This window comes from Macaca mulatta, chromosome 1 (assembly GCF_049350105.2).
Source record: "Macaca mulatta isolate MMU2019108-1 chromosome 1, T2T-MMU8v2.0, whole genome shotgun sequence".
In the NCBI taxonomy this organism is placed as follows: domain Eukaryota; kingdom Metazoa; phylum Chordata; class Mammalia; order Primates; family Cercopithecidae; genus Macaca; species Macaca mulatta.
In genome coordinates this window covers 19,884,301-19,909,420 of record NC_133406.1, presented here as the reverse complement: position 1 = coordinate 19,909,420, position 25,120 = coordinate 19,884,301, and the positions used below count along the sequence as shown (strand labels likewise).

The window sequence follows — 25,120 nt, the reverse complement described above, 5'->3', positions numbered from 1 at the left end:
GTGATTGGGATATTCCTCAGCTCAGATGTTTATCCTTTCTTTGTGATGGGAACATTATAATTCTTCTCTTCTAGTCATTTTGAAATTTACAATAAACAACTGTTAACTGTAATTTTCCTACTGTACTGTCAAATACAATGAACATAATTCTTAATGACAGACATCAGAACTTACAAGTTTTCAAAATGGGAGCAGAGCAAGTTTTGATCAAATATACACATTCTTAACTTGTGAACTGACCATCCCAATCAAAACAGATTTGAGCAGCACTCAACATGAGATGACATGTTGGAAACCACAAAGGAAGTGGCTAGTGGGAAGGTGGAGGGATGGGGAAGCCCCCAGGAGGCCTGGAGCCAGCCCTCAAACTCAAAGCCACAGCCAAGCGGACTACAGACAGCCACCCTTTGCTGGAAGCATCAAAGCCTTGCACAGAAGAGGTCCAGTTCTGATGCCCACACTATCCGCAAATGTTAATTATTCTCAGTGAATCCCAGAGCAAACTTGAGAACAATGAAGGAAGCCTTCAATTAAACTTTTCAGCATTCTTGACCCTCCCCTCTGCAAACACTTGTTTGTGTTATAGTTAAGTTTTGAGTTACAGATTGTCGACATGGGGGATGGATTCAAATGATTCAGCTAAATTTCAAAAATTCTCAACCTAGAGATCAAGTTTGAAATCAATATGGATCTAGAATAAGCTGAGAAAACAATTCTAAGAGATTTAGAGGAACAAAAATGTATTACTTCTCCCCAGCCCTCAACTACTCCACGTTTTTGTTCTGAGTGGCCTGCTGTACTTTTGTAAAACAAAAAGATTACCCAAACCTCTAGTATTCAGGGGCCTATATAATCAGCGGGCAGAGTGAATTTTCCTTTCTTTCTATGGACCAAGAAGAGCCTCATACACCCAACTCTGGCCTCACCAGATTGTTTTTAGCCTGATGATGAGCTTCTATTAAACTCAGAATTTCTTTGTCCCAAAGAAGGGTCATGGGTGTTTAACAGACATAAAATCTGCACTAAGTGGGAGTCCTGGGCCAACCTGCTGCGGTCTGTGCGTGGTGAGAGGGAATCCTGCATAGTCCGTCTGCTGCAGAAGAAGCTTCCAGAAAGGAAGAGAGGCCAGCCAGAGACAGAAGCTCATCCTCCCACATCTGTCTAAATGATCCTGGTTTCTGCTTTCCTGCTCCCAGAACCATTCAGATCTCCTCTTACCCTCTATTTTGCTATTGACTTGTAGAGACAAAGCCCACTTGGGTCTGCCTAATATAGAATTCCCTGTGCTAGAGCCAGTGCTATATTAGTGAGTGTATGGTGATTTTCTCTGTCCTCTTTATAAATGAAAAAACTAAAGGTAATTACAATAAGAGCTTTGCTTTTAAAAATTAAGCTCTTAATAAGTACCATGAACTATTCTCTCCCCCCACCTCTCTCTCTCTCTCTCTCTCTCTCTCTCTCTCTCTCTCTTTTTCTTTTTAGATGAAGTCTTGCTCTGTTGCCAGGCTGGAGTGCAGTGGTGCAATCTCAGCTCACTGCAACCTCCACCTCCCAGGTTCAAGTGATTCTCCTGCCTCAGCCTCCCGAGTAGCTGGGACTATAGGTGTCTGCCACCACACTCAGCTAATTTTGGTATTTTTAGTAGAGACGGGGTTTCACTGTGTTAGCCAGGATGGTCTTAATCTCTTGACCTCGTGATCTGCCCGCCTCAGCCTCCCAAAGTGCTGGGATTACAGGTGTGAGCCACTGTGCCCGGCCTTTCAGTTTTACAAACATTGCCTTATTTGAATTTCACAAACAACCTGAGTGGTTATAACCTGGGTAGTGTTGCTATTATTAATCTATAAATGAGGAAACTGAAGCTCAGAGAGGCTTATTTACTCCCCCAAGGCCACACAGCTAGTAAGTGATGGAGCCCAGATGAAAGCTGCTCAGTCTGACTCCAAAGTCTCTCTGTGTCCCTCATCTCTACCCGCCCACCTTAACCACCGTGGTAAGTTGGTTATCTAAAGGTACAAACAGGAGTTTTAACATTTATTTTTGTTCATGTGAAAAATAAACCCCAGGACATTTGAGCCATAAAAGCATCAGACCCACCCTTGGATTGTTCTGCAAAATCAATGCAGAGAAAGCAGAAAGGCTTTCATTGAACCATATAGCTAAAAATAAAAGGCCCAACGAACAAAGATTCCCTAGTGCTGGGCGGGAGAGGGGATCAGGGAAGTGGAAGCAGAGAGAGGCAGCCTCTGAAGAGGCTCCCACACATGTGCAGGGCAGCAGCAGGTTAGCTGCGGAGCCCCAGGTGCTCCTCTTCCCGCCCCGACACCTGAGCTCACGTTCTCGTCTGCTGCTTGCCTCTTAGCACTCAAGCTGAGGCGTCAGGACACCACATCCCAGAGGGCAAATGGCAAACAGTTAAGGAGCTGAGCAGCCAACTGGGGTTTCTGCTTCATCCCCAGAAGCCCCACCAGCAACTTCTGTAGACCTGCCCATGGCCAGGACCTGGTCACAAAGCCTCCCCTGGATGGGGGCCAGCCTCTTACGACTGTCCACCCAACCGGGTGCTCGCAGGTGTCAGGCAGGACTCCGCAGCAGAGAGACAGGTCTTTCTGAAAGCAGAAGGGGAGTGCTCGTGGGGAATTACGTGACTCCCGGAATCATTAGGAGGCAGGTTCCCTTCCCAAAGCCACACCACAGGGCTGGATGGGGAAGGACCTGCCTTCTGCTACAATGAGGGATGCCCCAGTCACACCGGGAAGCCAGGGCTAAAACTGTAGTGCTTTTTCTAGGAGCTCTGCCACTACATGGGTGCGTCCCTCCCTGCCTCTGTGTCTCAGCTTAACCCAGCCTCAAATTTAGTCTCGTGACAGAGAGATGGGACCAACCTGATTGGCAGAACCCACATCACATCCAGAAGCCTAGCACAAAGGTGCTGGGAAGTGCAGTCTTGCTTTCCAGCTGTTGCAGAACTGAAAGCACAGAGGAGGAAGCTGGAGTGGACGCCACGTATCCCAGTAGCCCAAGTTAGCAAAGGAAGCAGAGTCCTATTTACAGGGTCTTTTGGCTTCTGAGCTACTGGTGGTGGGAGAAGGGAAAGGGAAGGGCACTGGGGTAAAAACAACCCTTCTTGCTTTCCTGCATAGAGGACTTAGGATGTGGTTGGTGAGCCCATCATCTGGGAAGAGCATGAAAGGGAAAGGGGGAAGAAAAGCTTCAAAAGAAACATGGCTGAAGGGTTCCTGTCCTGGAGAAGAAGGGATCACGCTGGCCATGACACTTACCCTATTGCTCCACAGACCTGGAGCGATTGACTTCTCTTGTGCACACCAGGGAGTGGGAGGGACGAGGGGACGAGGACACAGGCCTGCCTTGAAGAGCTTGCACCCAATAAGAAAGCTAGAGCTGAGGAGCGCAAAGACAGAACGGAACAAGCAGGGTCCTTACAGTGCTACAGATGGGTAAGCTGAGGCCTGGGGGTGACCACCTGCCTGGCATTCCCTGTGCCGACCTCCACCCCCCAGCAGGCTACTTCCATAGTGATCCAGGCTTCAGAGCATCTCAGGTTCCAGAGAGGCTCCAAAATGCACCAACTCAAAGGTTGTTTTACTGGAAATGTTCATGAGAATCGATTCCATTACTATTTAGATTTTCAAGGCACACCACAGGGTGAAGTTTAACCTGTAGCAAAACTTTTCTCAAGCCTTTTTCTCCAGCTCTCTCACTGATTCTCCAAAACTTCTCTCTTACTCTCTGCTCCCAGCAAAGCCTTGCCTCCTGGCAGCCCATGTGGGTGCCTGATTTTCTTCTCTATTTCTTTTATTTTACCTGTACTCTTAATTCTATCCTGCAAGGAAATCTCTGATTCTTCTGCCGTAATTCCCAACTGTCTCCCCACCACCTGCCTTCTTGATTCCCTATTTCTCTTTCTCTCTCTGCCTTGCCCTGATTATAAATTGTAAAAGCCGAGAAATGGAGCTGGCCAAGATAGAATCCACTTTGGTTGGTGAAGGGCAGAGAGGTCATGAAGGCTCCTATTGCAAACAATCATGGTCTCTGTTCACTCCCATAGCAAAGAGAGGAAACATGAATCTCCTTCTCTTGAGCAGGTAGCTTGGCGTTCCTAATCCTTCTTAGGAGCTCTCCATAAATGTCTGAATCTCAGCAAATGTGGCCCCCCACCTCCTCCCCATCTCTGCCCTTGAACACTTGGAAGATCTTTAGAACATGTCATCACTTGCCCAGGTTCATGGCAAAAGCAGAACTAAGTTAGAAACACCTGGCTCTCAGCCTGTCCACCTTCACCCCTGGCTTCTTCTGCTGTCAAACTCCTCTGAGTTTTTAAGTACAAAATGTGACACGTTCTGGGGTTGACCAAGCTGGAAACCAGCAGATGCCCACACCTTAGACTACCCCTGCCCTCAACAGCGGCTTAAATACTTAGAGTTTATTAAATCTGTTTACCACTACTCTGCACCTTAGCACAAGCATTAGTTAATCCCCTATTTGGAGATCAAACCCAAGAAACATTTAAATATGATCTCCTGCCCAGTGTGGCAAACAAATCATTTCCATCATGGAAAAAAACAGGGAGGAAAACAATAGTGCATTGAAACCAGTTATGCAACACAATCTTCAGTGATCAAAGTCCTCTGGTTTTCAATTAACACAGGACATTCAAAGGAAGAGGGCTGCCTGCTTGTTGATTAGTTGATTGTTTATGAAATGAAGAAACCTCATCTTTTCTCTATATTCTACTACTGACTGGGGGTCTGGAAAGTCAAAATTGCCACCAGCACCATCCTGCAAAGCAGAGAACATTCCATTTACTCTTCCTTGCTTCCTGGGTGGCAGCACTCCCACCTTACCCAAGCTAGACCCTGAGGAACCTCTAGTTTCTCCTTCCCTTCACCTCCTTGTGTAATTTCTCCCCAGATAACATCTTGTTTACCTGAGCTCTGCCTCTCACATCCCTGCTCTCCTTTACTCCTGTCTCTTCATTGGTCCTTTCTCACCAAGACAGTAACTGCAGCTTCCATACTTGCTCTTTCCTGTCAACCTATGTGACCACTAATGCTATTCATCTTTCTACATCTTAGATTGGGTTCTAACTGTCCCTTGACACAAGCCTTCCTTTGAGATGTGATTGAAAGTGATGTCTGTTACTTCTGGCAGAGCCTCAAGGGCCTGTCCCTGCTTCGCCATGATCCTTTTTCCCTCTGCCATTGTGACTGACCATGTTCCTGATGAGGCTGCCACATGAGCCTGAGGAACAGAGTGGTACCACCTCACAAGGTCCACATAGCACAAGTGAACTACAATGCTTTATTTCAGTAAAGCCACCCATATCTTGGAGCTCTATGTCCCGAGTGATTCAGGAGGTGGAGAACAGCTCTGGTTGCTTCCTTCTTTAGAGAATATCATTACTTTCCCAAGCTAATGCATGAATTGGAATCTAAAATGTAGGTCAGGCACAGTGGCTCACACCTGTAATACCGGCACTTTGGGAGATCAAGGCAGGAGTATTGCTTGAGCCCAGGAGTTCAAGACCAGCCTATGCAACACAGCAAGACACCATTTCTATTTCATAAATAGATAATCTGAAAAATAAAATAGGAAGGCTAAGAGGCAATGTTGTATAATAATAATTTTTGTTTAATGACTGGCCTTTGTCCCAGGCTCCTGGGAGGGCAACTCTAAATCCTTGGAATTTCCCACATAATAGGAGTGTCTTTGTTTTTCAAGAGGCCCTGGATTGGATCACACCTGACTTTATGCTAATGAAGTGGTCCATGGTGGTTCCTAGATAACCTTAGGATGGGGCTGGTCATGCTAGAAAGACCAACCATGTGATAAGAGGGCTGGGACTTTGAGACATAGAATATCAGTCTGACTTCCCATCCTCCAGGGAGGAGAGTGGGGGCTAGAGATTGAGTTCAATCGCATGGCCAATCAATCATGCCTATGTAATGAAACTCCAATAAAAACTCTAAACACAAAAGCTCAGTGGAGCTTTCTCATTGATGAAGACATTGATGTGCTGGGAGGATAAGAATCCTAATTCCATGGGGAAAGGGCATCAAAGTTTTACAGATGGGGCCCTCCCATACCTCACCATATGTACCCCTTCATTTAGCTGTTTCTGAATTTCAACCTTAATAATAAAGCTGTAATCAAAGGTATAGCACTTGCCCAAGTTCTGTGAGTTGTTCTAGTGAGTTATTGAACCTGAGGGAGATCAAGGGCACCCCTAGATTTTTGGCTGGTCAGTCAGAAGTAGGGGTATTGTTGTTGTGGATCATGTTATTTAATCTTTGGGGTCAGTTCTAACTCCAGGAAGTTAGTGCCAAAATTGAATAGCAATATACCAATTGGGGTCAGAATCACCAGAAAAATAGGTTAAGTGATGGACTGCATTGGGACATCGAGGCAGAGGTGGTGCCTTGGAATAAGGAAGTGGAGACAGAATGATATGAATAGATGAGATCACTTCCACTGGAGTCCAAGCTAAGTCAGCATCTCAAATTGTTCACATTCCCACCTCCTCACAGCCAAATGAGACCATTTCCTGCCCAGAGACTGGTTTCAGCAGGGCATCAATTTTCTGAACAGGGAAACCTACCTCCCAGAGAACATGGTACCCTCATATGGAAGATGAGAACAGCCTACTCCTCTCATTCCAGTTGCTCTCTTCTGCTGGCATTCTTATTCTTTGCACACATTTTACAATTCATAGTTCCCGGAGGTGGCAGGTCCCTAGAGTCTCTTAATCTGTCTTCCAGAAAATTCTAAAAGCACACTCGAACATCAGGACAAAACAGAAAAGTGCCCCCCTAGGATAGTTCACCGCTATTACATAAGTTTCAAAAACAGACTACTTAAAAGATGACTCAAACTGAAAATAAAATTCACTGATATGGTCTGGCTCTGTGTCCCCCACCAAAATCTTATCTTGAATTGTAATCCCCATGTGTTAGGAGAGGGACCTCGTGGGAGATGATTAGATCATGGAGTGGTCCCCCCATGCTGTTCTTGCTATAGTGAGTGAGTTCTCATGAGATCTGATGGTTTTACAAGGGCTTTTCCCCCTTCACTCTGCACTTGTCTCTCCTGCAGCCATGTGATGAAGGACAAGTTTGCTTCCTCTTCTGCCGTGATTGTAAGTTTCCTGAGGCTTCCCCAGCCATGAGGAACTGTGAGTCAATTAAACCTCTTTCCTTTATAAATTACCCAGTCTTGGGCAGTTCCTTATAGCAGCATGAGAATGGACTAATACAGTAAATTGGAACCAGGAGGTAGTGGGGTGCTGCTATAAGGATACCCAAAAATGTAGAAACAACTTTGGAACTGGGCAATAGGCAGAGGTTGGAAGAGTTTGGAGGGCTTAGAAGAAGACAGGAAAATGTGGGAAAGTTTGGAACTTCCTAGAGACTTGTTGAGTGGCCTTGGCCAAAATGCTTATAGGGATATTGACAATGAAGTCCAGGCTGAGGTGGTCTCAGATGGAGATGAGGAATTTGTTGGGAACTGGAATAAAGGTGACCCTTGCTATGCTTTATTTTGCCCCTGCCCTAGAGATCTGTGAAGCTTTGAACTTAAGAGAGATGATTTAGGGTATCTAGTGGAAGAAATTTCTAAGCAGCAAAGCATTCAAGAGGAGGAAGAGCATAAAAGTTGGAAAATTTGCAGCCTGATGATGCAACAGAAAAGAAGAATCTATTTTCTGGGGAAAAAGTTAAGACAGCTGCAGAAATTTGCATAAGTAACAAGGAGCCAAATGTTAATTCCCAAGACAATGGGGAAAATGTCTCCAGGGCATGTCAGAGACCTTTGAGGTAGCCCCTCAAATCACAGGCCCAGAGGCCTAGGAGGAAAAAATGGTTTTGTGGGCTGGGCTCAGGGACCCCCTACTGTGTACAGCCTAGGGACTTAGCACCTTGCATCCCAGTCAGCTCCAGCTGTGTCTAAAAGGGGCAAGGTACAGCTCAGGATATGGCTTTAGAGAGTGCAAGCCCCAAGCCTTGGCAGCTTCCATGTGGTGTTGAGCCTGCAGGTTCTTCAGAAGTCAAGAATTGAGGTTTGGGAACCTCTGCCTAGATTTCAGAGGATGTATGGAAATGCCTGGATGTCCAGGCAGAAGTTTGCTGCAGGGGCAGAATCCTTATGGAGAACCTCTGCAAGGGCAGTGCAGAATAGAAATGTGAGGTCAGAGCCCCCACACAGAGTTCCCACTGGCACTGCCTAGTGGAGCTGTGAGAAGAAGGCCACCATCCTCCAGACTCCAGAATGGTAGATCCACCTATTGCTTATGCTGTGCTCCTGGAAAAGCCACAGACACTTGACACCAGCCCATGAGAGCAGCTGGGATAGGAGCTGTAGCCTGCAAAACCACAGGGGTGGAGCTGCACAAGGTCATGGGATCCCACCTCTTGCATCAGCATGACCTGGATGTGAGACATGGTGTCAAAGGAGATTATTTCAGAGCTTTAAGTTTTAATTACTGCCTCATTTAATTTCAAACTTGCATAGGGCCTGTAGTCCCTTTGTTTTGACCAATTTCTCCCATTTGGAATGGGTGTATTTACCCAATGCCTGTACCATCATTGTATCTAGGAAGTAACTAACTTGCTTCTGATTTTACAGGCTCCTAGATGGAAGGGACTTGCCTTGCCTCAGATGAAAGACTTTGGATTTAAACCTCTTTATAAATTACCCAGTCTCAGGTACCCAATCTCAGATATGCCACTTCATAGCAGCATGAGAACAGACTAATACACTCATGTAAAAAAAAATGTAGATGAAAAAACAGTTGGCATCTATCATCCAGTGCCTAGTGAGCAAGGTTCAAATGAGCCTAGCAAAGTTCTAGGAAAGGATGGCTGGGGTGGAAAAAGGCTAATAAAAAGAAGCAGGACACAGCCCTCAAGGCCTCAATCATCTATTACAGAGATAGAGTTTATAAATTGAAAAAGTACTGCAAAGCTAGCTATGATTCAATTTCCAAGGGGGTTAAACAGATCAAGTCTCAGTTTGGTGAAGAATTAAAGTAACGAAAGGATAGAGTGTGACACAGAAGTCACAATTGTCATGGGTCTTGAATGGGCTCTTATCAAAGAAAAATATTCGTTTGTTTGTTTGTTTTTTCAATTAGGTATTTTAATTGTGTACTCCTAACCTACTGAAATTGCACCAAAATCCACATCCCTTTGTTCTCACAAAACATCTGGACCCCATAGTCAGGATGGTTGGGCCACTACACTTCCCCAGCAGGCAGGCTAAGAGCTCTTAAGGACAGGTTTTTTCAAAGGCAGCAAGAGGACCAGCCATCTCCTCAGCCAGCCAAGGCTGTTCCTCTTTGCCTCCTGAGAATCTGTTTTTGTGGTACTTGGAAGCGTATATGAGACACTCAAAAACCAACCCACTGCAAGTCAAGAGTAGGGCAATACCAACATGACATCATCAGTGCCAAACAGAGTGGCAAAAATAGTTAGGATATATTACAGAAATCTGTATTACCAGGAACAATGTAGAATTCTTTGGGTGTAGTGAGAATGGAGGTGAACCCACCGTTTACAAAAGATCCTACCTTCATTTAAATGCACTTGGTTAGGAGGATCCCAGCAAGGCTACTAGGGAAGGACCCAGAGCCACAAGCACCTGTGGGCCAGGCCCCCAAGGGGCCCTGCTGGTGGCTGCATCTGGGGTTGCAGCCTAGCCCCAGCAGTCCTAGGCAGGGCACATACAATGGTGCATCTTAGGTCTACGTGGGCTGTTGATCAAGAAGTGCAAGGCCCAGCCATCTACAGCAGAAATGGAACAGGAGGTAGCCTCTGGGAAATAGTTATTTTTTTTATTTTTTATTTTATTGTTTTAGAGACGGGGGTCTCACTCTGTCACCCAGGCTGGAATGCAGTGGTGTAATCATGGCTCACTGAAGCCTTGACCTCCTGTGCTCAAGTGATCCTCCCACCTTAACCTTCCAAGTAGTTGAGACCACAGGTGCATGCCACCATGCCTGGCTAAATTTTTAAATTTTTTGTAGAGACGGAGTCTCACTATGTTGCCCAGGCTGATCTCAAACTCCTAGGCTCCATGATCCTTCCACTACCTCAGCCTCTCAAAGTGCTGGGATTATAGGCGTGAGCCGCTGTGCCCAGCTACTCTGGACAAGGTTTAAATCAGGGCTTCTGTGGCAGGAACAGTGTGGGAGGATTTCACTTCCTCTGGGAACTCCTCCTTGGATTACTCCCCCTCCCCCATATCTAGGTTAGGGTCACATTGAAGCCTCCTGCAGTGTCCTGTTCTCACCTCTTCTTCTATTACCCTGCAATGGAATCATCCATGTACCCATCTATCTCCCCAGCTAGAATACATGCACCCTGGGAATAGCATCTGTGTCTGACTCATCTTTGTATGGAACAAACAATGCCTGGCACACAATGGGTGCACGGGAAATGTTTGCTACTCTTATTGAATGTGGATTGCAAATCAGGGAATCAAGATCCCATCGGGAGCCTGGGCCATTTGCATATGGGGGAGCTTCTGGTCCTGAGACCAAGTGTGAGACTGGAGTCTCAACAAGCAGTTGAGACCTCAGCTGCTGCAGAGACGTAGCACAGAGGCCACCTGCTAATCAGGGTGTCTTAGAAACTCAGAGGGCTAAGTTCGTGACTGAATGGTCAGTATGGTCCCAGATATCAGAGCCTGTAGTTGGATGGGCGCCAGGAAATGTTACAAGCTGACAATTTTATGAGAACACTCATTTTCAGGTGTTCACTGTCCATTCAGTATGAAGACTTACTCTGAGAAGCAGAGTTGACACCGGCCACCCTCAAGCAATAAAATCCAAAATCTAAGGCTGCCAACATAGCGATGGTTCTTCCTTCTCCTACCCTCCGGAGGAACAGAGAGGAGTTCAAAATGCATCCCTAGTACTCTGTGCTTTGTGACTCAGAGATGGTGTTTATTGCCTGCACACCCTTCTAAGCCTTCTGAATATCCACACAGCCCTTCCTCCCAGCTCAACCAGATGCACTGGTATAACCATCTCCGGTTACATGTTTACTATGCCAGGGAGAAAAGGAATTCTTATCCTAAATCACTATTCCTTGCAAATGTATTTGCCAGAATCAAAATAAAGCTAAAGTTAGACACAAAATGGGATGGGACAGAAACTTGCCCAAGCACGATGAGAGAAATAGGGGGAAGAAGAGGTCTCAGCATCACTTTGTGACTCAGGACAAGACTTTTTCCATCCACCTCTTGTAATTCTGGGTAGCAGTGAGCCCAGTTGGGAATAAACAGCCCTAAGGTCAGTAGTAGCCATTGGGTTTTTTATTGTAGACCCGGGGACACAGGGTTGTGACAAGGCTATCCAGGCTTGCCTGCTGCCTGCTACCATCAGGGGCTGCAAAGCGAGTCCATCAGCCTAGGGCACGGCTTCCACTGTGAGAACCAGGAGTAAAGCTCATGCCTGCAGAGCAAGTTCTTGGTCACAAGCACCAACCTCTCTCAGAGAACCCTGATTGATGGCAGCACCCTACTCATATCCAAGAGACGTTTCTGCCTATCGGCACTGATGACCCAAAGCGTGCCCTGCTCCTTTGGGCAGGAGGTGGACCCCGGGTCTGCCACCCTTCGCTTCCCTCTCCTCTCAGCACAGGTTGCGCTTCCTTGCCCTTCCTGTTGTGGAGAGTTGGTGGCAAATGAGTCCTCCCCCATTTCAGAGCTGAGAAGAATAACAGGTCACACAATTTTCTTTTAGCTGCTCCTGTCTTCCAGGTCATGTTCTAAGTGACTTATGAATCTCATCTCAGTTCATGCCCAAAGCCATCTGATGAGGTCCACTGTTGTCTCCATTTCACAGATGAGAAAACTAAGACGCACCCCCTCCCAAAAAAAAAAAAATCCCACAGTGGTGAGTGGTGGAACCAGGCTGGAACCCTGAAAGCTGACTCTGGGCTCACATCCTGATGCTCTTTCCTCCCCTTGAGGAACCCGCAAGGGTGGGGGCTCTGGAGCAGGCAGGATCACAGGCAGAGGCTCTCCGTGTCTTTCCTCACCTTGCCTACTTCAGGAGAGAGCTGAAGGAGGGCCCGGCGAGATGCACAGAGCCATGCTGCATTGTGAGTGGACTCAAAGTGTCTCACAAATAGTACACCTCCAAGTCAGACAGCAGTTCTGAAAATCGAAAGGGCCGAGTTTATTCAGGTTTTGTTTCATTTTGTTTTACCCACACTTCAAAACATGTCCTGCCCCAGTGGTCGCATTAGCATCTGCCATTGATGTGTTTCTTTAAAGCCGGGCAATGTGTTAACTGAGCTGAAGGATGAGTCATCTGTCCCTAAGGTGAGATGGTTCCCTGGATCCTAAATGCACTTGAAACAGACAGTCCCACATGCAACCAAGAATAGAAAACTCTGCATGGCAAGAGTTAGTGGTGCAGCAAGATTGCAAGAGTCAGAGAGCACATGTGTAGGAAACAGGGAAAATGAAAATAAGAGAGAAAAGAAACTAAGGAAATAGGAAGACATAGATATTTACACAGATATGTAAATATCCACTTCCCCATGATATGTAAATATCCACTTCTCATGGATATTTAAGATGTTTCTGTATGCGTATTCATTTGCTCGGGCTGCTGTAACACAGTTCTGTAGACCAGGAGACTTAAACAACAGAAGTTTATTGTGTCATACATTTCATATGGAGGCTAGAAGTCTCAGATCAAGGTGTCAGCAGAGCTGGTTCCTCCTGAGGTCTGTGAGGGAGAATCTGCTCCACGCCGCACCCCTTGTTCCTTGTGGTTTACTGGCAGTCTTCAGTGTTCCCTAGCTTGAAGATGTATCACTCAATCTCTGCCTTCATCTTCACATGGTGTACTCCCTGTGTGCGTGTCTGTGTGTACAAATTTCCCTTTCTGATGTGGACATCTATCATGTTCGATTAGGGTTCACTCTGATGACCTCATTTTAACTCGATTACCTCTGTTATGACCTCTGTTATGATCCCGCCTCCAAACAGGGTTACAATCTGAGATAGATTAACATATAATTCTTGAGGAGACACAATTCAATCCATAGCAGCTTGCATTTTTCTCACATGTGAGAGGGATCTTAGCCTGTGACTTTTAAAAGACATAAAACAAAGAAAAATCTTTGAAATGCATCTATCAGGTGATGAAATGCATCTATCCACCGCTAGCTGTGGGACCTAGTGTTCAAGTGAAGACAGGTGGAGGTATTGATCCTTTTACATTCAACCCAGTTTCCTGTGTGCTTTCATGACACAGACTTGCTCAGTGGGGCCAGATGCATTGTAGTATTGCCCCCTTATTTTCTACGCAAGACCCATGTTTTGGAACTACTCCCGTCTCTGTCTCTCCCTCTCCTACCTCTTCCATTAGAAGATGATGATGACCCTCATTCGCTGAAGACTCAGGGCTAGCAACAACTGAAACAAAATAAAATAAAACTATTTTAATGGGTGACATAATAGGTGGCTCCTTTTGAAGGGGAGGACAGAATATGGACCCTGATGCTGAACTTCCTGGGTTCAAATCCCAGCTCTGCCATTGAGTAGCTGTGGAATGTGGAGGAAATTCTCAAACTCTCTGTAGCTCAGTTTCCTCATTTGTCGTCAGGGGTGAAAACAGCATCTCCCTGATGGAGCTGCAAGAAATAAATGATTTAATGTTTGTATATCCCATGAACAAGAGCCTGAAGCCTCGTAAGCCCCTATGTAAATATACTTACACTAAAACCGTAAGAATTGTAGAGGAAGCTGACTGCTTTTAACTGCATTGGAATCCTTTTAAAAAATAACAAACTCAGGCCCACTGGTACACTATGAAAGTAAAAAGACCTCAACGGCAGCGTTTAAGGAGACATTTGTCTCCTGCAGCCATGGGGCAGATGGGGCCGAACAGCAGGTCCAGGGTCAAAGTCTTAGCATGGCAGAGCTGTGAGAGCCATAGGGAAGATTAATCTGCATCTTCATAGGTTTTCTGTGAAAAAGTCAGGGCCCTGGTGAGGAAAAAAAAAAAAAGTGAAACCCTGAGGCTGTAATAAGAATATTTGAGTGGACAAGCCTAAGAATTTAAAGTCCCTATAGTGTACAAAATCCAGTGTGCCGCCAGAAGCAGCCTCATCCTCCTTCGCAAATGATAAGAGTGCCCCTGTGCCTGGAATTGAGCAGCGAGGGGCCTTGCCTGAGGCAGGTGCTGGCCCTCCTCAAGATTCCCTTCTGCTTCCCCTCATTGATTCCAGTACCAAAACCTGGGCAAGGTCTCAGCACCACCTGAATGGAAAATCAAAGCCCTTGCTCCAGACTACAGTTTACATGCCAAGGGAATTGCAGTCCTGGCTGCTAAACACTACCAAGACCTGGGGAAATACGGGAAAATCGATTTTGAGGGTTTTCAAGTCGGGGCAAGGAGAACATCAGGCTGGTTAGGGGAGGATTGATTGACATGGGAGACCTCCCAGGTAACTTGGGATCCAATGTTCTGGTAAAAATACCTGAAGCCAGTCCTACGAGTCTGTTGAGATGCCTCCTTGAACATCTGACCTAAAGGAAATGTACATGAAATGAGGCAGAGCTATCACCATCCTTATCATAGCATCAAGGAAAGTGCAATGAGCTCAGACAGATAAGCTTGTTAGAGTGGATTTACCAAGTGGGACCTGAGAAAGCACGCTTGTCTATTTCCCCAGGGCAGACCAGAAGACACACCCTTCTCCACCATCATAAGGAATGCACTGGTGATGCCTGTACTGATATCTCTTACAAGCCTGAAGATGGTTGTACCTTTTTAAATATATGAAAAAACAAATGTATTTCTTACAGTTCTGGAGGCAGGGATGACTGTCCATTTTAGAGCAGAGTTGACAGTTAAAGATGATATCATAGAAAGGGACTCCCTAATATCAGTAAGCATAATGGGATCATAGAATTACCAGGCTAGGAGACACTCAAATCTCAAATGAAAATAGAGTGTAATTACCCTAAAGGACAGCAAGACTGGACTAGCCATCAGGGTGCCATGACCTGCGGACACCTATGGTAATTGCTATTGGCTATGTTGGAGCTCAGAAAGCAATTCCCCAAAATGAAGGCCTCAGAAGCAAAAGTTTTCCTCTGACATTCTCCTGCCCTCCTGCCTCTCAGTCTCATTCACCCGCAAGGTTAGACAGAGAAACTAGAATCCCTCTTCCCCAAGGCAGGTCATAGAAACCAGAACCCTTTTCCCACACAGCCAAAGCCAGCCATAAAACCTAAAAATACGACTCTGCCTCTGCCCCTCTGCACCCACCTGCCTTTCTGTGTAAAAACTAGCCTTAAAGAAATTATCTGACCTATCTTGTTTGAATGTAGGTCATGAGATGCCCCCGTTCCAGAGACGGCCCTGCCCTACACCCAGAAGAAAGGAATGCCACACAGAGACAGCAGGAAGAATCTAGACAGACAGGTCTTGCTGGGTGTCCCACTGGGTCTGTTAGCATCGGATCATATCCTTTTCCTCCAATCATGTTTCTACACAGCTGTCCATAGTTTGCTAAACCTAGGCTTAAAGATGGACAATTTCCCCTGTGTCTTTGGGTCTTCATTCTGAAGGCCTTGTGTTGTGTAAACTATGATGAAATAAATTTGTATGCTTTTTCTCCTATTAACTGCACCTTGCCAGTGATTTTCAGTGGACTCCCAGTGGGCACAGGGGAAGTTTCCCTTTGGCCCCAACAGCTGCCAGATCATGGTGTTCTCCTAACATGGATAGTCAACTAAGGTGGTATTCAGCTTTGCATATAAAAGATTGAGAGTTGGTCCTTTATTCAATTTTCAGATTAAAATGCTTAACACACCTAGAGTCGACTGACTGAAGAAGAGTCTGGATTTCTTGGAGGAAAGACTTGGCAACACCATCACAAATAATCTATAGTAAACATTCCCCCAATTCTTTCCCATGTGATCCGAGAACATTTGCCAAAATCACAAGCCCTGGGAAGAGAGTCTGGCCAGATCCTTCCAGGACTATTAGACAGGGGTCGGAGCTGATACTGATACCAGGAGAACTGAAACACCATCATCATCCTCCAAGTAGAGTAGGGACTTATGAAGATCAGGTGACCAATATAATTTTCCCCAGATTTATCTGTCTTCAGGAAATACTGCCCAAGGTAAAGGACAAGTTATTGCAACTTGTACCTCCCACCACTAAGAAAGAAGCACAGTGCTTGGTAGGATTCTTCAGGGTTTATAGGCAGCATTCGCGGCACTTGAAAATACTTCTCTGGCCCATTATTAGGTGACACAGAAGGCACTCAGTCTTGAGTGGGTCAGTGCGTAAGACAGAGCCCTGCAGCAGGTCCAGGCTGCTTGGGCCATATAACCCACCAAACCTAGAAGATCCTATCGTACTGAAGGTATCTTTGATGGACAGTAATGCCACGTCAAGTCTAAGGAAATCTCCAATAGGACAGTCACAGCACAGACCCCTAGAGTACTGGAATGGGGCCTCTGCCTGCTTTTTGTCGAAAATTAGGCCTTCGAGTTAGCTTCAGTGAACAGTCCCTGGACAGACTCAGAACAGCTCAAAGGCCATCAAAGGTTAGAAACTGGAAGAGCCTTGAGAAATAGGCTGAATATGTTCAGAGAATTATGCACCATTGAAAAGACTGCCCCTAGCATGCTACTGGACCTGGGTAGAGACACAGCATCTAATCATGGGACATCAGGTGACTGTGTGAATGGAGTTGAACATCATTAGCTGGGTGCTGTGAGATCCACCAAGCCATAAGGTAGGGTGGAACAGCAGCCCATCATCCAATGAGAGTGCTATATCTAAATACTGGCCCCAAGCAGGTGCAGAGGCATGAGGCATGAGTAAGCTGCACAGACAGGTGGCTCTGGCTCCCAGGTAATCGTCCCTGATGCACCAATGCTTCCTCCTTAGCTTATATCTATGGACTTGAATAGCATGTCCTATGACTAGCTGGCAGAAGAGAGGGGAAAATTAGGCCTGCTTCAAAAACAGATTGACTTTACATGTCAGTGAGGGCCTAAAACGGATTATTGCTTTACCACAGTCACACTGAGGGATGATATCAAAAGCCTGCAGTGAGAGGAGATTCTCCCAATGGCCAGCACCATGGGTCAGCAACTCTGGGTGGAAAAAGAGATGGCCTGGGATGAGGATATGCCTGAACTCCTGGGAAATGGTAAGTGGTTTGGTTGGTTGGTCAGGGACCTGGAAGAAGCAGTATTGGAAGATTGGCACAAGGGGATCTGGGTAAGGAGCTGTAGATGGACCTCTGGGACTGGGCACAAGGTGTAAGAATCTTGGTGTTTCATGTTAGTGTCCACTGAAAAGCATCCAGTATACAAGAGGCACTAGGCAACCAAATGGGCTGGCACATTCAGCCCCTGGGTATCAAACAAGTTTGATCTTTAACCACCCTAGTGCTTATACAATGGGCCCATAAATGGAGTCGCTATGGTGGCAAGGATGGAGGTTATACAGGGCCCAACACCATGGGCTCTGCCCCCTCACAAAGCTAATCTAATGACTGCCACTCAATGTCCAGTCTGTCAACATCAGAGTCCAGCAGAGCCCTCCAGATGATACCATCCCTGAAGAGACTAAGCAACCACTTGGTGGCAAATGGATTACATAAGACACCTTCTACCTGGGAAAGGACAGTGATTCATTTTGTCTTAAATTGGCATGCATTCCAGGTGTGAATTCGCCTTTCCTGCCCTCAGTGCCTCAGTAGCACCACTATCCAGAGATCCATAGTGTCTGATTTACCAACTTGAGATCCCACATAACATCGTCTTAGGTCAAGAAATCCACTTTATGGTGAAGAAGGTATAGGAAAGGGCATAAAACCACAATATTCACTGATCCTGACACATCCTGCTTTCTCCAGAAGATGCCAGCCTGAGAGGGCCTTGGATCAGCCTCTTGTAGGAGCTGCTGAGGCACTAACATTGTGAGGCTAGTGTGTGGTTTTCAGGATGTGTTATATATTTTAAGCCAATGGCCATTGTCTGATGCTGTTACTATTTTCCAATAAGTAAAGGAACAGGCATGATCAGATTTACACTTTAGATAGATTATTTCAGCAGTAGTGTGGAATATAGATTTGAAAGTGGGAAAAGAATGGAGGCTCCTTTAGCATCCAAGAACCAAGGGGTGGAGGGAGAAGTCGTCCCACTCATCATCACCCCCAGTAGTCCATTTGGGGAGTTGTGCTTCTCATCCCTGTAACTTGGGTTCTATGATTCTAGAGATCATGAGTCCCAGAGCAGGGACACAGTAAGAGTCCCACTAAACCTAAAGATACGGTGTCCACCTTAGATTGTACCTATGGACTTGACAGTATGTCCTGTGATAAGCTGACAGAAGAGCATCTTTGTACAGAAGACCAGCAGGCAAATATAAGAGTTACCATCTCCTGGTAATCATTGGCCCTCATTGCTATGAAGAGACGGGACTGGTGCCACACTGAGAAGGAACTCAGAGGATCCACTGGTGTTACTGTTGTTGCCACACCGAAAACTAATCACTGAGACAAGCCAGGGAAGAAGGCTTTATGATTTTATAGGTGACATCAGTTGGAGAGATGGGAGCCAAACCTCAAATCTATCCTGCCGTGCCCCCTCCCCCCAACTAAAGTGAGGGATTTATACATCAGGAGGGGCAAGGAAGAAGAGTCGGTCAAGGAGCAGCAGATGCCTTTCGTTGTACAAATGTAAGTTTCTCAAGCTTCAGTTCTGTGGGCTTCCTGGAAAACTGGGCTGATTTCACAGAGACATGTCTCGGCGTTCTCACACCTAGTTTTGACTGGGAATGGGCATGCGCCACACCAGAGCCTGAAGAGAGCATAGCAAGTAGGGGTGCAGACCCCTCGGGAGTAAAGGTCTGTCAGGCCACCAGGCAAGCCACGGAGAGCAGCAGAAGTGCAGGACAAGGAGGCAGGGAATCTAGAGCGATGGCAGAGGCGGGGCACGATCAATATCAGTTAACAGTGTCAGGAGACATTTTAGCAGCAGAGGCTATAACTTATCCCACTAATCTTCCTCCTTTAAGTATTTCCCTAGGATTTGTGACAAGCCACCATCTTGAAGGAGCCCTGACCGGGAGGAGTGAGCTTGGCGTGAGATGCAAGCATAGCTGAGCAGTTGCAGGACGTGGATTATAGCCGACCCCACTGGTCCTCTGCTCAGGTCCCCTGGGACCCCTCCGACTGTTTGTGAGCCCACTGCACAGCTTTTGCATGCTCTTGCCTGCAGTGGCCCATACCTGCAGCTTGTGAGCTATTGGAGAGTTTACCTGCATCCCACCCACACCCGCCACGAGGCAACCCTTAGCCGATGCCTGACGGGTGCAGAAGTATAAAAACCCAGCTCTCTTGCTTGATGGGGAACAAAACTGAGACATGGTTTGCACTCCAGAGTTGCTCTGTGGGCTCGCAGCAGCTAGAGCTTCGGATGCAAACTCTTGCTTGGTTTCCTCCTTCCCTTCCCACTTCCAACATCCCTTGCTGGTTCCTCTTGGGACCTGAGCCTTCATCAGTCACTCAACCCTGAGTCTTCCTCGCAGAGGCTGCTTCTGGGGATACTGATCTAAGACACCCCCTGCTGTGTGCTGGGCCCTGCTCCTAAACATGGCTTTCCCCAGCTGCACCAGCACCAGCCCCTGGGGGACTCCATCAGCCCGGCTTCATTGCACACTCCTGGCCCGAACCCCCTTATTCTCATGTCCCAATCGTAGGCCCCCTTAGGGCCCTTGCTCAAGCTGACACCCCGCCTGGCTGGAAGGTTTGCTGTCTTCTCTCCTCAACTCAGCCCTCATCATCCTGCTCTCTAAAACCTCCTCCCGCGTGTCTGATTCCAAGTGGCTTCCACGCCTCTGAATTCCTGTCACGCTCATATCCGAGGCCACCCCCAAACAGTGTAACATCAGCATCTGTGGCAGAGGGGAGAGAAGCCCCAGGAGGTGTCGTCTGCCTGCCTTTTGGTACAAGCTGGTGAATGAGTTGATCAGGCTGAACCGAGCACCACTGACTGTGCAGCTTAAGCACAGTATATTTCCTTGCAGCTCTGGAGGCGGAAAGTCTGAGACACAGGGGCCGGCAGGCTCAGTTCCTGCGGAGGCCTGTCTGTGGCTTGCAGACAGACATCTTCGGTGTCCTCACAGGGTCTTCCCCATGTGTGTCTGTGTCCTCATTTCCTCTAATTGCAAAGACTCTGGTCAGTTTGGATGAGGGTCCACTTTAATTACCTCTTTAAAGACACTATCTCCAAATACATTCTGACATGCTGGGGGTTAGGACTGTGAATTCTGGGGGATAAAACTGAGCCTGCACACCAGGCCCTGACTTGAGCCTCAGGGAGAGTCCCTGGGTGACTCAGAACTGCTCAAGAGCATGGGGGTCAGGAACTAGGGGAGCGCTCAGAAGTGGACCTGATCACTCACTCAGGAGACCCTATACCCCACTTGCCCACCTTCCTTCCCATGGGTGCTGACTTCAGACAGACAGGATTTGAATCCTGGCTCTGTCTCCTGGATTGGACGCGTGAGAGGCTACGTAATCTTCCTGGGCCTCGATTTCCTTGTCCATGAAATGAGGGTGATGTCCTGTATCTTAGTGAGCCCCAGAGAAGGTCACTGGTGTAAAGACCCCGGCCAGGGCAAGTATGCGCCAGGGCCCCGCTGTTTCTTCCCCCAGGGCGACTTCCAAGCCAGCGAATGCCGGCTCATGTTTGGGGACTCCCACAAATGTTTACATGGGATTTGGATAACCTACAGTTCTTGATTTAAGCTTCACGAGGATTTTAAACTCCGGGGGAGAGCTCATGTTTGACTTTCTTTGTATTCCACCGAGCAGGGCCAGGGCAGAAGTCCCTCTGCTTGTGGACTCCGGTCCCTGCACTTCGGTCCCATTGTCACCAGGCATTATCTCAGCAGCCACAGACACCTCAGGGAAATCTGCCCTTCACCCAGAGCCAGGAGTGTCCTGCCCCAGACTTTCCCACAGGGCCATGACCACCCTGGAAGCACAGTGCTGCTCAGTGGGCTGCGGTCCTGGGTCCTTATCTAATCAGTGCACAAGCCCATTATTCAGCCGTTATTTACATAACCCTTCCCTCCCGCCTGCCTCCCACCTCCAGCTGCTCCCTGGGCACAAAGCTCCGGTTTCACCTAATCAACCATGCAGTCTGCTGTCCCAGGTAACAAGCCATCCGTTTGTGTTGGCAGCATTTGAAGGTGAGGGGCCGATAACCCTGAGCCCTGCTGGTGGCTCCGCTGATAGCACTGGGAGTCCTGGACCATTGCCTCAAGTGATACATCCAGAGCAAGGGCACCTCTGGGAACACAAAATCACTCCCTCCGTGTCCAGACTCACATGATAAGACTTCTTACAGCAGCTCATTTTCCTCTGAGGACAGAACGCAGGACGAGCAGGGCACCTGTCCCTCTTGATGGCATCTTCCCCACACGCTCTCCATGCAGCAGCAGCAGATGACAACCTTCACCACGCACAAACGCCATGCCGAGCCCTTCACACACGGTGCACTTCACACACGTGGCTCACACACTGCGGTAATCAAGGAGCATCTCACACAGGGTATCGCACAGAGTAGCTCGCACACAACATCACACACAGTATCACACAGAGAGTCTCACACACAGCATCACACACAGTATCACAAAATATCTCACACGGGGTATCACACGGAGTATCACAGACTTTCTCACACAGCATCACACAGAGTATCACAGAGTAACTCAAACATAGTATCACACACATTATCACAGAGTATCTCACACGCAGCATCACACACAGTATCACAGAGTATCTCACACACAGCATCACACACAGTATCACAGATTATCTCACACACAGTATCACAGAGTAACTCACACACAGCATCACACACAGTATCACAGAGTATCTCACACACAGCATCACACACAGTATCACAAAATATCTCACACAGGGTATCACACAGAGTATCACAGACTTTCTCACACACAGCATCACACACAGTACCACAGAGTATCTCACATACAGCATCACACACAGTATCACAGAGTATCTCACACACAGCATCACACACAGTATCACAGATTATCTCACACACAGCATCACACACAGTATCACAGATTATCTCACACACAGCATCACACACAGTATCACAGAGTATCTCACACACAGCATCACACACAGTATCACAGAGTATCTCACACACAGCATCACACACAGTATCACAGAGTATCTCACACACAGCATCACACACATTATCACAGAGTATCTCACACACAGCATCACACACAGTATCACAGAGTATCTCACACACAGCACCACACACAGTATCACAGAGTATCTCACACACAGCATCACACACAGTATCACAGAGTATCTCACACACAGCATCACACACAGTATCACAGAGTATCTCACACACAGCATCACACACAGTATCACAGAGTATCTCACACACAGCATCACACACAGTACCACAGAGTATCTCACACACAACATCACACACAGTATCACAGAGTATCTCACACACAGCATCACACACAGTACCACAGAGTATCTCACACACAACATCACACACAGTATCACAGAGTATCTCACACACAGCATCACACACAGTACCACAGAGTATCTCACATACAGCATCACACACAGTATCACAGAGTATCTCACACACAACATCACACACAGTATCACAGAGTATCTCACACATGGCATCACACACAGTATCACAAAATATCTCACACAGGGTATCACACAGAGTATCACAGACTTTCTCACACACAGCATCACACAGAGTATCGCAGAGTAACTCAAACATAGTATCACACACAGTATCACAGAGTATTTCACATGCAGCATCACACATAGTATCACAGAGTATCTTACACACAGTATCACACACAGTATCACAGAGTATCTCACACACAGCATCACACACAGTATCACAGAGTATCTCAGAGTATCACACACAGTAACACAGAGTACCTCACACACAGTATCACAGAGTATCTCACACACAGCATCACACAGTATCACAGAGTATTTCACACACAGCATCACACAGAGTATCTCACACACAGCATCACACAGAATATCACAGAGTACCTCACATACAGCATCACACACAGTAGCACACACGGTATTACACAGAGTATCTCATACACAGCATCACACATAATATCTCACACACTGTATCACACATATAGTATCACACAGACTAGTTCACATAGTATCTATCTCACATATGGTAACACACAGAGTATCTCACAGTGTTACACAGATTCTCTCATACCTAATATCCCACACATAGTATCATGCAGAGTATCTCAAATAGTATCACACAAAGTATCATGCACACAGCATCTTCACAGCCCTGTGAAGTGTGAAGTGCTGTTCTCCCTGTTTCACAGATGAGGACATGAGGCTAAGTGTCTTGTCTTAGGTTCTAGCTGGCAAATGGTAAATCCACTCTGGCTGTAAAACTCGTGCCTTTGAGCACCTCAATCCCATGGTGTCCAAGTGGCTCAGCTGGCCCAGGGCCACCCTGGCTCAGCCCTCAGCACCAGGCTTTATCCCCAGAACTCTGCTTCCTAGGAAATCCACCTTTATAAAGCCCACAGGTAGTGATTCTGGCACATTACTAAGTTTTGGGGCCACTAGACTAGATAGTCTCCAAGGTTCCTGCCATCCCTAGAAGTTCTCTGGCTCTGACAGATTTTAAGGAGAAAAGACAAGTCATGTTAAGTGAAATAAGCAAGGCACAGAAAGACAAATTTTGCATTTTCTCACTTATGTGGAGATAAAAAGTTTAAAACTTGAACTCACGGAGATAGAGGAGAATGATGGTTACCAGGGGCTAGGAAGGGTAGTAGTGGGGGCCAGGCAGAATAAGTGGGGATGGTTAATGAGTATAAAACTTACAGTTAGATAGAATTAATAAGATCTAGTATTCAGTACCACAGTAGAGTGACCACAGGTAACAATAATTTATTGTATCTTCTAAAATAACTAAAAGAGTGAAATTAGAATGTCCTAACACACAGAAATGATGAATTCTTCAGGTGACGGACACTCCAATTACCCTGATTTGACCACTGTACATTGCATGCCTGTATCAAAGCACCACAGGTACCCCATGAATACAAGCAACTATTATGTACCCATAATAATAAAAAATACAAAGTTAATTTGAAAAAGGACAAGTCAACACCTGCAGCCTTCCCCTTGTGTTGAGATGGCTGGCGACCACCCCCGTGTCGCGTGTACTGTCTCAGCCGCTCTCCCCATCACGTGAACCATCTGGCTTCGCAGGAGGACAGTGAGCCCCTCCGAGGAAGGCAGGCTCTGGATCTCTGGTGCTCAACTTCCTTCCAAAGTTCTCGGCCTTCAGAGCCAAAGATGGCCTGAAGGGAAGGGGCCTCAGCAGCCACGTCATTCCTCCCCAGAAAGACTGAGGAGCACAGAGGTGAAAGGCCTGGGTACAGCACCTTGGAAGGGTTAGGGTATCTCTTTACTTACAGTCCACATCCTCTGGCCCTAAAAGTGGGAAGGAGGCATTTCAGCTCAGGGTCAACAACACACCTGTCTTCATTCTAACAGGTCGAGTTGATCTCTGACACGTCTAAAGCACGATCCAAATATAAAAATAGGAGCTTTGAGGATGCCTTTAAACAGGAGATCAGTCCTGTCTTGCGAGATATCCCCACCCAGGCCTACCTCGGAGACTGTGCATGTTCAGTTCCAGACCACTGCAATAAAGAGAATACCACAATAAAGTGAGTCACCAACTGTGTTTTAGTTTCCCAGTGCATATAAAAGTTATGTTTATACTATACTGTAGTCTATCAAGTGTATAGTAGCACTGCATCTAAAAAAAAAGCAATGTAAATATCTTAATTAGAAAATACTTGCTGGGTGTGGTGACTCACATCTGTAATCCTAGCAATTTGGGAAGCTGACGTGAGAGGATTGCTTGAGGCCAGGAGTTGGAAACAGACTGGGCAACACAGTGAGATGCTGTTTCTAAAAAAAAAAAAAAATTAATATTAGCCAGGCGTGGTGGTGCACAGTGA

General features: G+C 46.7%; 2 long non-coding RNA genes across 3 annotated transcripts in view; both read right to left on the bottom strand.

Moving 5' to 3' along the window:
* Positions 1–12,669: 12,669 nt before the first annotated feature.
* Positions 12,670–18,165, bottom strand: LOC106994969 (uncharacterized). Of its 2 annotated transcripts, XR_013416106.1 has the most exons (3): positions 14,517–18,165; positions 13,752–14,021; positions 12,670–13,667 (listed from the first exon to the last, which is right to left on the bottom strand). It is a non-coding gene; the product is annotated as an uncharacterized LOC106994969 (long non-coding RNA). The 2 variants fall into 2 exon arrangements; XR_001441675.3 differs by having other exon boundaries at positions 13,752–18,165.
* A 5,937-nt stretch (positions 18,166–24,102) lies between these two features.
* LOC144340238 (uncharacterized) overlaps positions 24,103–25,120 on the bottom strand; it is a 28,215-nt gene continuing 27,197 nt past the window's right edge. The window contains exons 3-5 of the long non-coding RNA XR_013416104.1: positions 24,977–25,070; positions 24,765–24,796; positions 24,103–24,584 (exon numbers count right to left, since the gene is read on the bottom strand). This is a non-coding gene — a long non-coding RNA (uncharacterized LOC144340238). The remainder of the gene's footprint in view (positions 24,585–24,764; positions 24,797–24,976; positions 25,071–25,120) is intronic.